Source organism: Arachis ipaensis, chromosome B10 (genome assembly GCF_059453495.1).
Source record: "Arachis ipaensis isolate K30076 ecotype BB chromosome B10, ASM5945349v1, whole genome shotgun sequence".
Classification (NCBI taxonomy): domain Eukaryota; kingdom Viridiplantae; phylum Streptophyta; class Magnoliopsida; order Fabales; family Fabaceae; genus Arachis; species Arachis ipaensis.
Window position 1 is genome coordinate 85,245,776 of NC_142435.1, and position 12,414 is coordinate 85,258,189.

The 12,414-nt window shown below is 39.3% G+C and overlaps 1 non-coding gene across 1 annotated transcript; it reads left to right on the top strand.

Annotated features, from left to right (window-relative positions):
- The first annotated feature begins 2,939 nt into the window (after positions 1-2,939).
- LOC148580701 (small nucleolar RNA R71) lies at positions 2,940-3,046 on the top strand. Its single transcript, XR_015899023.1, has one exon. It is a non-coding gene; the product is annotated as a small nucleolar RNA R71 (small nucleolar RNA).
- The last annotated feature ends 9,368 nt before the right edge of the window (positions 3,047-12,414 follow it).

Sequence of the window (12,414 nt, forward strand, 5' to 3'; positions counted from 1 at the left end):
GTTGAGGTTAGTGATGAGTGGTGGAATTCGGTTGGGTTTGGATAGGGTGTGGCTTGGAGAGTTGTACTTCGAGAGTGAGAAGTTTGAAGAAGGGGTTGCTGGAATGTGAAGGGAAGTACGGACTAGAACTCACTTATATAGGAAAATGATGAGTGAATGAAAGGTGTCGATTGATGGGGTGGTTGTGTGATGGACGGATGGGGTTTAGCATGGGATGAGCACAAGGATCATCATCTTAATGATGGGGTTGGTTCAGTTTTCAAGCTTGTTCTCCTTCTAATGTTGCATGGCAACAATTTCCAATGCAATCCCCTTGAAGACACGTGTATAGTCTTCTCTTTTTGTGGTGGCCGAACCCTTTAATTGCCCCATCAATTCTCCAACAAAATAAAAGAAATGTGATTAAAAGAAAACTTGTGGAAAGTGGCGGCAAAATTAAAAGAATAACTACTTTTTAAAGTTTTTGTTTCTAACTACTAAGTGCTGTTCATGAGTGCACACCAACTGACTAACTTAACATCCATGTATGTAACATTGGCAACACCAAACTTAGTTTGGTGCCATGTGGTGTAAAAGATTTGTTCAAGGCCCCTAAGAGTGACATGATATGGGTTACATTTATGTTCTCTTAGTGTGCCTTGAACACCAAACTTGTTCCTCACTATATGTTGCACAAAAGGATTCATTCAAGTGCATGTCAAGTTGAGTTAAAATCCCTGAACCTTGCTTTATTAACTACTCTTAAAAGCATGTAAAACATGGGTTGCCTCCCATGAAGCACTTCTTTAGCTTCACTAGCTTGACGTTCTGCCTTTGTCATGGTGGTTGGTAATGCTTCAGATCTTCCCCTCTTGCAGTAAACCTATATCCATTGGCTTCATCAATGATCTCCACATGTTCTAGGGAGAGAACTTTGTTGATGGTGAAAACCTTAGGTAACTGAGATGGGATGGTGGAAAGATGAGGTGGGATATCTAGGAAGTAAGCTGAGATCACTTTATCCCCTGGAGAGAAATCTTCTGTAGAGATCTTTTTATTCCTCCATCTCCTTGGTACTTTCTTCTTTGTTTCTTTTGCTGTTATCCTGCTCTTTGTGGTCTCTTTTCCTAGGGAGATTTTATTGCTGGTCTCATATGATTCTAGTGGTTTTGGCTCCACTTGAGTTTCCTTTAGCTGTGACAGCTGCTGATTCTCTTGTTCATCACCCAAAGGAATTCCAGGGTGTATAGCTTGTGCTTCAATGCTTTTTTCTCCTACCATTGCTCTGTCATGCTCTGCCCTTAGTTCTTCGCCTTTCTGACTTGCTTCTTGTGAGGGTTTGAAGACGTTGAAGGTGAGTTGTTCGTCATGTATCCTCAGTATTAGCTCTCTCGCTCCACATCTATGAGCGCTCTGGCTGTAGCTAAGAATGGTCTTCCCAATATGATTGGGTGAAGGTGACTTTTTTCTATTTCCAGTATGACAAAGTCTGTGGGAAGGAAGTAGTTCCCAACCCTCACCAGCACGTTTTCAACCACTCCAATTGCTTGTTTTTGAGTTTTGTCTGCCAGCCTGATGAGTACGTCTGTGGGCATCAGCTCATTGATTTGCAGCCTCTTCATAAGGGATAAAGGCATTAAGTTGATGCTTGCTCCCAGATCACAGAGTCCTTTGTCAAACATTGTTTCTCCTATGGCACAGGGGATGTGAAAACTCCCAGGGTCCTTCCTTTTTGTAGGCAGCTATGGTTGAATGAGAGCACTGCACTCCTTGTTCATCACTATGGTTTGTCCTCCCTTGAGTGAACTTTTCCTGGTCAGCAGCTCCTTCATATACTTGATGTATGAGGGCATTTGTTGGAGAGCCTTGATGAATGGTATGTTTACATGAAGGGATGCAAATATGTCAAGAAACCTTGAGTATATTCTCTTCTCTACACCACCATTTAGTAATTGGGGAAAGGGTGCATAGAGCCTCAGCAACTCTTTCTGCGTAATTGTGGTTTCCTGAGGATTCTCTTCCTACTTTCCTGCTGATGTATCTTCAGATTGTTCTGATGGTTTGTTCAGCTCCTCCTCAATCTCCTTATCACTTATAGTAACCATCTTGCAATCTTCCCATCTGACTTTCTTTGCTTCGGATTTTTCTCTGTGTTACTTGGGAAGCTATCAGTAGGTTTGGGAATCTTCTCAGATACGTATCCCACTTGAAATTCCAGCCTCTTGATGGTGTCTCCCTGATTCTTGATATTGGCTCGCACCTCCTCTTTGAACACCTTGTTATCTTGAATTTCCTTGCATATGCCTTCAAGTAGGGTTTCAATCCTGGAGAGTCTATCTTCAGATGATGGTGAGTTGAGATTGGAGGGGTGAGAAGGGCCATTTTGACTTTGGTATGGATGTTGAGGTGTGTTGTTAGGTGGGTGCTGATATGATCTCTGTGTGGAATGTTGGTGAGTTGCATTGTTGCTGGGGTTGTGGCGTCTCTGATCCTGGCCTTGATCCTGTTGATTTCTCCACCCAAAGTTTGGGTGGTTTCTGCAACCAGGATTATATGTTTTGGAGTATGGGTCATGTTGCTGCCTAGGTGAATTCCCAATGTAGTTGGCTTATTCCTGATCACCCTCTGCTTCTTCATTCACTCCTTCTTGGGTTGCTGCTGAAGTGGTGATTGCTGCTACTTGATTCCTCTCCATCTTCTTGGTGAGGTAAGCTAATTGCTTGGTAATCATCTTGTTTTGAGCTAGCAGTGCATCCATATTGTTCAGCTCTATCACTCCTCTAGTGTTGCCCCTTTCAAAAGTATAGAAGTAGTCATTCTCTGCTACAGTCTCAATGACATCTATGGCTTATTCAATGGTCTTCTTCTTGTTCAGAGATCCCCCGGATGAGTGATCTACTGCCTTCTTTGATTCTTATGAAAGGCCTTCATAGAAAATGTGCAACTGCACCCATTCATTGAACATATCTGGCGGGCATCTTCTTGTCAAGTCTTTAAACCTCTTCCATGCTTCATATAGAGTCTCACCATCCTGCTGCCAGAATGTTTGTACCTCAGCTTTCAACCTGTTGATCCGTTGAGGAGGATAGAATCTTGCCAAGAACTTGTTCACTACATCTTCCCAGGTTGCTAAACTCTCCTTTGGAAAGGATTCCAGCCATTTAGATGCTTTCTCCTTGAGCGAGAAGGGAAACAGAAGTAGTCTATAGGTGTCAGGATGAACACCATTAGACTTCACAGTATCACATATCCTCAGGAAGGTGGTTAGATGTTGATTGTGGTCTTCTTGGATACTTCCTCCGAATGAACAATTGTTCTGAACAAGGGTGATGAGCTGTGGCTTTAGTTCAAAGTTGTTGGCATGTATGGTTGGCCTTTGGATGCTACTCCCACAGTTTCCTGGGTTTGGGTTGATGTAAGAACCCAGAACTCTTCTCTCTTGCCCAGCCTGATGCGCTGGACCTTCTCTGCCATGGTTGTGAGCCTCTTCTTCATGATGGTTTTCCATATTCTCATCCATGTCTGGTTCAAAGTACTCTTCCTCTTCCTCAGCACCAACTACTCTCTTTTCTCTTGCTTCCCTCCTTAATCTAAGGAAGGTCCTCTCAAGTTCAGAATCAAAGGAAGTTGAAGCCCCGCTTCTTCTACCTGTCATACAACCAACAAAGCAAAAGCAAGAGAGATAGATGCAGACAGTAATTTCTACAGAAATGCTGTTAGTGTGAGTGATGTAATATATCAAACAGTTAGTGGGTTAGTGACTAAATTGTAAACAACTAAGAAAATGGGTAGGGGAAAGGGAAGAAAATAGCTAAACAGAAGGTAAATTACTCAAATGAACTTAAATCAAACAAAATAAAAACAAATGCTCAATCTAGTTATCCACCAATTTAACCATTGTTGATACAAAATCAATCCCCGGCAACGGCGCCATAAACTTGATGCATGAAAACTTGTCCTTTTACAAATCTCCCTCGGCAAGTATACCGAATTGTCGTCAAGTAAAAACTCACAATAGAGTGAGGTCGAATCCCACAGGGATTGATTGGTCAAGCAACTTTAATTGGAAGAATGTTCTAGTTGAGCTAAGCAGAAATTGGGTTGAGAATTGCAGGAAATTAAATGGAGGGAAAGTAAATTGCAAAAAATAAATGATGGAAGGTAAATTGCAGAATCTTAAATGGGGAAGGGGAGTTTAGCATGAAAGTAAATAGCAGAAAGTAAAGAGAATAGGTAAGATCAAAAATAGGGAGTTCATTGGGCATAGGAGATGTTGCATTCTTCGGATCAAGTTCATCTTCATCTCTTCCTCAATCAATGCATTCATTGATCTCCTTGGCAATCTTAAGCGATTGAATTCCAATTCCTTGGTAATTCAATCTCTCAAATTAGATCAATAGCCAATTCCTTGGTCTAATTGCTCATGAGAAGAGATGAAGTGTGGTCACTGATTATACCACATGTATTTCCAAATCAAAGTATTGGGAGAATTATATGTCACCATATCCGCCCAAACCCCAATTTGGTCCAACATGAGAAAGCGATTCTAGCATTATCTCTTCAATCCTCTTCCAAGGTTCAGAAGAGATCCAAGTATGAATAGCTTCTTTTCCAAGATAACTACTCAATTGGATGAAGATTGAAAGCTTTCTAGTAAAATCAAGAGAAAAGAGAGAAGAAGGATAATGAAAACTATTATTGATCCATCAAATTACAACAGAGCTCCCTAGCCCAATGAAAGGGGTTTACTTGTTCATAGCTCTGGGAATGAAAAGCATAGATGGAGAGTACATTATGAGAATTAAACTAAAAGTTGCAGAGAAAGTAAAATACAGAGAGTAATTCTAATAATGCCAAAAGCTCCTCTTTCTAGTTCAAAGTTCTCCCTATTTATACTATTCTTCTGATCTTCTAGTTGGCTCCTCAAGTATTGGATATGGACCTTTAGATCTTGAGTTGAAGCAGTTATCTTCTTCAGTGGGCTTAGCTTTACTTGCAGAGAGAAAGTGTGAAGTAGGCAGCGATTCTAGCTTAGGACGTTAGTGGCGTTAACGTTAAGTGAAAGTGTGGGTTCGAGAACATTAGTGACAATCACCTTTTTCACTAACGTTCCTAACCCAAGGATGCTCCACGTTAACTTCAACGTTAGTGGCATCAACGTGACCACTAACGTTGCCTCTTGGTCCTTCGCACACGTTATTGGGACTTACTTTTTCCAATAACGTTGAGAATCCTCCTTTCTCCCTATGTTAGAGTTCACGTTAGTGTGGCTAACGTGACCTTTAACGTAGGCTTGCCACATCTTCGAGAACGTTAGTGACACTTACCTTTGTCACTAATGTTCCAAAATGCCCCTACTTCCCACGTTAGAGTACGCGTTAACTAGGTTAACGTGGCTTCTAACGTGGTATTGCTAGCCATCTCCAACGTTAGTGACAAAGGTGAGTGTCACTAACATTGGCTCATCATCCCTTTTACTCACGTTAGCTTCCACGTTAATGTAGTTAACGTGGGGGTTAACGTGACTCATAGTGGCTCATCCCAACGTTAGTGACAAAGGTGAGAGTCTCTAACCTTGGCGATTCTTTGCTCCCTCCATGTTAGAGTCCATGTTAACTGAGTTAACGTGGCAACTAACGTGGCTCAAAGTGGCTTAGCTCAACGTTAGTGACAAAGGTGAGTGTCACTAACGTTGATCATTCTTTTGTTTCCCCACGTTAGAGTCCACGTTAACTGAGTTAACGTGGTTCTTAACGTGGCCAATATGAGCTTGGTCCAACGTTAGTGACAAAGGTGAGTGTCACTAACGTTGGCTTCATTTTCTTCTTCCACGTTAACTACCACGTTAATGTAGTTAACGTGGTAATTAATGTGGGCTATGCTGGCTTCGAGGACGTTATTGGCGATTACTTTTCTCATTAACGTTGCAAGCTAGCTCTCCTTCCACGTTAGAGGTCACGTTAGTTAGACTAATGTGGCTGCTAACGTGGTTCTTCCTTGCTTCCTTTGTCCTAAAATCAAGCAATAAAGTGCATCAAAGTTCTAGTCCAATTTATGAGACATGCATCATCCAATTTGTCATTCAATTCATGCATAATTCTCATGAATTCATATAAAAATCACAATGTTAGCTTGAATCAAGATGTAAGTGAAATTCTACCCAAAACTTGCTTATTTCCTAAGAAAGTGCATGAAACTACCCTAAAACCATAAAGAAGAGGTTAGTGAAACTGGCCAAAATGCCCTGGCATCAGTGCACCAGGCACACTTCCTGTGCCACTCCCGTGCAACTCTTTGTTCACTTTTATTTTTTTCACGCACACCCATATAATGCATATGCGTCTGTGACGATTGTGCGTCGTGTGCTCTCTTTTTTTTATATATAGCTTGAGGTGTTCGGTTCCACAGTGGATTGTCTCCCACCTAGCACTTTTAGTTAAAGTCCTTAAGTTGGACATGTGGTGAGCTCCTTGTCATGGTGGTTTGTGCTTGTACTGGTCCAGGAATCTCCACCAATGTTTGTAATTCCAATGGCTACCGGGATTCCAAACTAGGCGCATAACGCCTTCGAGCAAGTTGAAGCAAGTGACAAGGCCCCAGGAGTGTTGATTGCGAGAATGAATTCCAGGGTCCCAAACCTTGCTTTTACACCCGTCTTCTTGTGGATCACCATTGTTCCCACCGGGTTGCAAGCAATCTGAATCTCATAGAGACATCCAAACAACCTTCTAGACCCATTCAATTGAGCTCTACACCAATTCTTGCAGTTCACTTTGGAGAATGCAACCATATTGAACCTTGCTTGACAAATCTCACCACTAACCATCTTCCTCTTACTCTTAATGCCACAAAGAGCTCTAAGTTGACCAACCGTCTCCAGTAGCCCATATTCAAGTGGGAACGTAAAGATTAAGGATATGAATTTTACCCACTTGAATGTTGTATTGGATTGTAATGGCTTTGGGAGAGGTTTTGCAAGCTCCACTCCCTTGTGTTCTTCTTTGAATTCTTCCACTTTTTTGCAGGCTTCCTCAATTTCAACCTCTTCCTCTTGGTAGCCATCTTCTAATTCAATCTCTTCTTCATTGCTTACCAAGGGCATGGGAGGTTGTGCATCTTCCTCCTTTGTGGATGCATCTTCCTCCTTTGTTTTTGCATCTTCCTCTTCTTCCATGTGTGAGAATGGAAAGTTCTCTAATTCACTAAAGTATGAACTCCTTTGATTGATTTCCTCACTTTCTTCTATAGGATCTTGTATTATATCTCTTGGGAAGGAATTTGCTTGCTCCTCTTCCTGTGGTTTGATAATCGACTGCACATGCTTCTCTACATTTTTGACACTTGTCTTTATATCATGTAAGAATTCTTTCATGGGAAGCTCAAGATCTGATGGTATTTGAGATGAATAAGAAGGAGGTGGCTCTTGATATGAATAAGAAGGAGATGATGGTTCTTGATAGGTGTAAAAAGAGGATGGTTCTTAGTATGAATAGGTAGATAGTGGCTCTTGATATGGGTAGAAAGATGATGGTTCTTGATATGGATAGAGAGGTGGTGGTTCTTGGTATGGATATGGAGATGGTGGTTCTTGATAGTTGGAACATGGAGTATTGAAGTTTCTTTGGTTTTGACTTTGCCAACCAAAATTCGGATAGTTCCCCCATTCATAATGATATGGATCACTACTCGGGTATGAGTAGTAACCCAGACGATCTCTCTCCATTATTTTTCCTTAGCACAAAACACCAAATAGAATTAAACGCACCATGTGGTAAACAGGAAAGTAAAGAAGAAATAACAGAATTCTAAAAATTAAAATAAGAAAAATTAAAATAAAACTAACTAAAAGATAACAAACTTAATTTCAAAAATTAAGAAAAATTACTAGTATTAAATTATTATTAAATATATTTTTTTAGAGACAAAAATAAAATAAAACTAATAAAATATAAAAAGATAAAAATTAATGAAAAGAAAAAAATGAAAATAAAAGAAAATAAAAAGAAAAAGAAAAAATAAGTGAAGAACGAACGAAAGTTTTGAAAACAGGAAAAATAAAAATTAAAAATTAATAAAAAGAAAAGAAAAGGAATGCACGGAAAGAAAGAAAAAAAATAAAATCAAACCAAATGAAGACAAAAAGGGGGGGGGGGTTATGAACGAAAAGGAAGAAAACAAGGAAAGTTTTTAAATTTTTTTTTGAAAAATAATAAAACAATATTTAGCCGAAGGGGAATTTGTTGAGAGACAAGTTTCCGTGCATCAATACCTTACATGAGTAAGGGTCGATCCCACGAGGATTGATGGATTAAGCAACAATAGTGTTTGATAAGCTTAGTTAGACAAACAAAAATTGGTGTTGAGAAGCAATATAAAAGACATTAAACATTATCAAGAATATTGAAGAAAGGCAAGTAAATACTTTGGGAAGAAAATATGGAGAAGATAGTTAAGGCTTCAGAGTTATCTATTTTTCTGGATTAATTTTTCTTACTAACTATTTTAACCATGTAGGATTTAATTTATGGCAAACTATATGTGACTAGACCCTAATTCCTTAGACCTTCCTAGTCTCCTATAAAATTCATCAACAGCCAATTCCTTGGTCAATTAATTCCAATTAGAGGGTGATGATCAAATTCCAGTTTATATACCACAAAAACTCTAACTACCCAAAAATAAAAGGATTATATGTCACGTATCCCGTTAAATCCAGATAATTAAAATTTAGGAGAATATGTTTTCAAGCTGTTGTTCAAGTAAAGAGCTTTTCCAAGTTATACAAGAACTCAAATAGAAAGAGGGTCATACTTCTGTTCCACCCAAATTCATAAAATAAAAAGCAAAAACAATTCTTAAATCATAAATCCATACATGAATTAAAATAGAAAAAGCAATTAAATTAATCCATAGAAGTAGACAGAGCTCCTAACCTTAACAGTGGAGGTTTAGTTGCTCATGGTAAAGAGAAAATAAGGATTCAGGTAAAATATACTGAATTCCAATATGATGGATCTTAATCCCCCAGAGTTCCCTAATGGAATCCCCTTTTTATAACTAATCCTAATTAATAAAAAAATCTAAAATTAAAATAATATCTTTTCCTATTTAAAAATCAAATTTGAATTTAAATTAGAATTAATTATAGCAATCCATAAGTCTTCAATTGATGGATGGGGACCACTTGATTTCGTCACTCTGCAGCCTCTGATCTGTGCTTTCTGGGCTAAAAATTGGGTCAAAAACGGCATAGAAATCGCCCCCAGCGTTTTCTGCACGTGGCGCATATCACGCGTGTCGGTCACGCGTACGCGTCGATGGTCTTCTTCGCGAGTCACGCGGACGCGTCGGTCACGCGCACGCGTCGTCATGGAAAGCTCCAAATCACGCGCACGCATCTGTCACGCATACGCGTCGCTCCTCGCTGCCATCTCCTTTGCTTCTTATGCTGCAGAAACTCCATCAAATCCAGGCAAATGCTACCTAATATAAACAGTATTGCACAAAACTCAAAATAGCATCCATAGTGGATAAAATATAATTAATTCTTGATTAAACTCAACAAATTACATGCAAATTCACTAGGAAAATATAGGAAAGATGCTCACGCATCAGCTGTGCGTACGCACAGGTAGTTGTGCGCACGCACACGTTTCTGAGCTTACTCCTTTGATTTCTCTTGCTTCCTCCTCTTTGCATACTCTTCTTCTGTTTTCTCCAATCCATTCCTACCTTACATACTTGAAAGCACTCACCAAAAATATCAAGGCATCGAATGGAAGAAAAATGGAATAAAATAGATTAAATTAAGTATAAAAAAGCATATTTTCATGATCAAGCACAAATTGGAAGGAGAGATCAAAAGCATGCTATTCAAGGGAATAAGTGTGAGTTTATATGATGAAAATCCATTCAATTCTAACCAAAAATCATCATCAAATATGGATTCATCAATAAGTAGGCTCAACATTGGTTTACAAAGGATAATGAAAAGGTTAAGGCCATATGGGTATGTAAGCTCAGTGAAACAAGGCCTCAATCATATAAGTGCACGCATACATCAAACAATGGAAATATAGAATTAAGCAAGACAAAGATCACACTTTTAGAGAGAAAAATACACAGCAAAAATAAAATATTGGTTGATAAAATGCAACCAATCAAATAGGCTCAAAATCTCACTGGTTTTGTGTGTTCGAGCTCTAACCATGTTCCAATATAATATTTCTTCAAACAAGTTTAATAAAAATTTTAATTCAAATTAGTGAAATGCTATAAAATAGTTTCTTGGAAAAGAAATTATTACTTCAACCAAGCAGTAGTAGAATATGCACAAAATCTAACAAACATGCGATCAAACATGCAAAAGCAACAACTAATTTAACAAAGAAAATTAAACATTGGTGTTGAGAAGAAAATAACTTACCCATGAATGTTGGTATCGACCTCCCCACACTTAAAGATTTCACCGTCCTCGGTGCATGCAAAGATGTGCAAGTGGATGGGTTGTTACAACTGATGATTTTCTCTAAAGATTGTGCAGATGGACTTGTTCGTTGCCCCCATTGAAAAGTTTTTTTCCTTTCTCTTCTCGGTGCCATCCTGAAAGAAGAGAAAAAGAAGAAAAGTAACCCAGAAATAAAGATAAGAAAATATATAAAGTATGGGTGGGTGCCAAATAATGAGGGTCTCAATTACATGGTAGCTACAACATGCAAGTGAGAAAATAGTAGAAGCAAATGGCATATCAATAGTGCAAAAATTGCAACAATGGGGAAGAGAGAGCGGGTCATGAAAGACAATATAAGTTCATATCAATGCAAAAGAAATACAAGTGTCATAGAAGATTAGCATCGACTTAAATAATATCACCCAATTAGAATAAAACAAGTCACGAAGCACCAGAATAATGCAAGAGATATTCAACAGTTGAGCAAAAAAATTCAACACCAAAGAAAAAATATCAAATTTAGAAAAGAAAATAAAAAATGCACAAAATTAAAATGCAATGAGTGAAAGTATGCAAATGCAATAAGGAAAATAGAATGAAAGAGAATAAGAATGAGAAGTTAAAGAAATGAAGAAGAAGAAAGTAAGAAAGGAGGAAGAACGAAGGAGAAATGAGAGGAGAAAGAAGTAAGAAATGAAAAACAGGACGCGTCACGCGCGCATGCATGCGTACGCGTGAAAAACTGAATTAGCCATGCGACGCGTAAGCGTCGCCCATGCGTAGGCGTGGGTGGCCGAAAATGAACACTGATGCGCGAGCGTCGGTCACGCGTACACGTGACTACTCGCCTGTTTCCAGCACAGTGGCAGCCCAACTCTCTGTTTAATTCACTATTAACGCTGATTTTCATGCCCACGCGTACGTGTTGGTTTTCTTGTGCGCCAGACACCCCTTCCGCGTCGTTCCAGCACAACTCTCTGTTTATTTTATTAAGATTACACAATGACATATGATGCATGCGCGTCATCGACGCTTACGCGTCGAGTGCAAAATTTTTTTTAATAAACCAGAAATTAATAAGCAACTAAACCATAAATTGAAAGAAATAAACATAAGGGTTAAGTACTGAAATCGTCCCTAAGGTAAGGGGTGAAAATCAAATTCGTCTCCGACCTTTTTCTATTATTAAAATCATCCCGAACGTTTAATACACTTTAAAATTGTCCTTCCCCCCTGAAAACAAAATTTTTGGACACTTTTGCCCTTTAGCCGTTACTGTAAGTTAGAGGTTTTAATAAATAAAGTTAATTTATTTGTTTATTTATTTATTTATATAAAGTTCTGATTTGGGGAGGGTTGGGATTAAATCAGAGAAGTCATCCCTAACTAACGAGACAGAGAAGGAGGAAGGGCTTTCGAAGGTGAGTGGAGCCATGGCTGCCGAGAGCTCACGGTCGTGCCGGAGTCGGTCGTCTGCGCAGAAGAGGGAGCTTGTGTGTGGACATGGAGAGAGATCCGTGCTTAGGATTTCGGGAACGAAGAACAACCCTGGGCGACAATTTTGGGGGTATGTCTACTATGAGGTTAGGGTTTTAAGTTTCTGTAGGTAGGTGATGGCAAGGTATTGTTTGTTCTGGGCTCTGACTCTGAAGGGTTGTTACAGATCCAGGAGGAGTGTGATTTCTTCCTTTGGGCAGACCCAGAAGCAGAGAGTGAGGATCCCCATGTTGCAAAGACGAAGAGAAAAGTTGCTGCTCTGAAAGCAAAAGTGAGAGACATTGAGTGGAAGTTCAAGGTTGCTGCAGTGTTAGGGATTTCTGGATGGGTTGTTTTGTTTTGCTTCTGGTCGCAGATTTGGTTCAATCAGAGGGAGGGGGTAGCGTGTGTGATGCCATTGAACTATGGTTGATGAAATTAGGGGAGAATTTAGTGTTCAGTTTGTATTTCTTTGATTGGGTCTGAGTTATGTAAATTGAGATGTACTG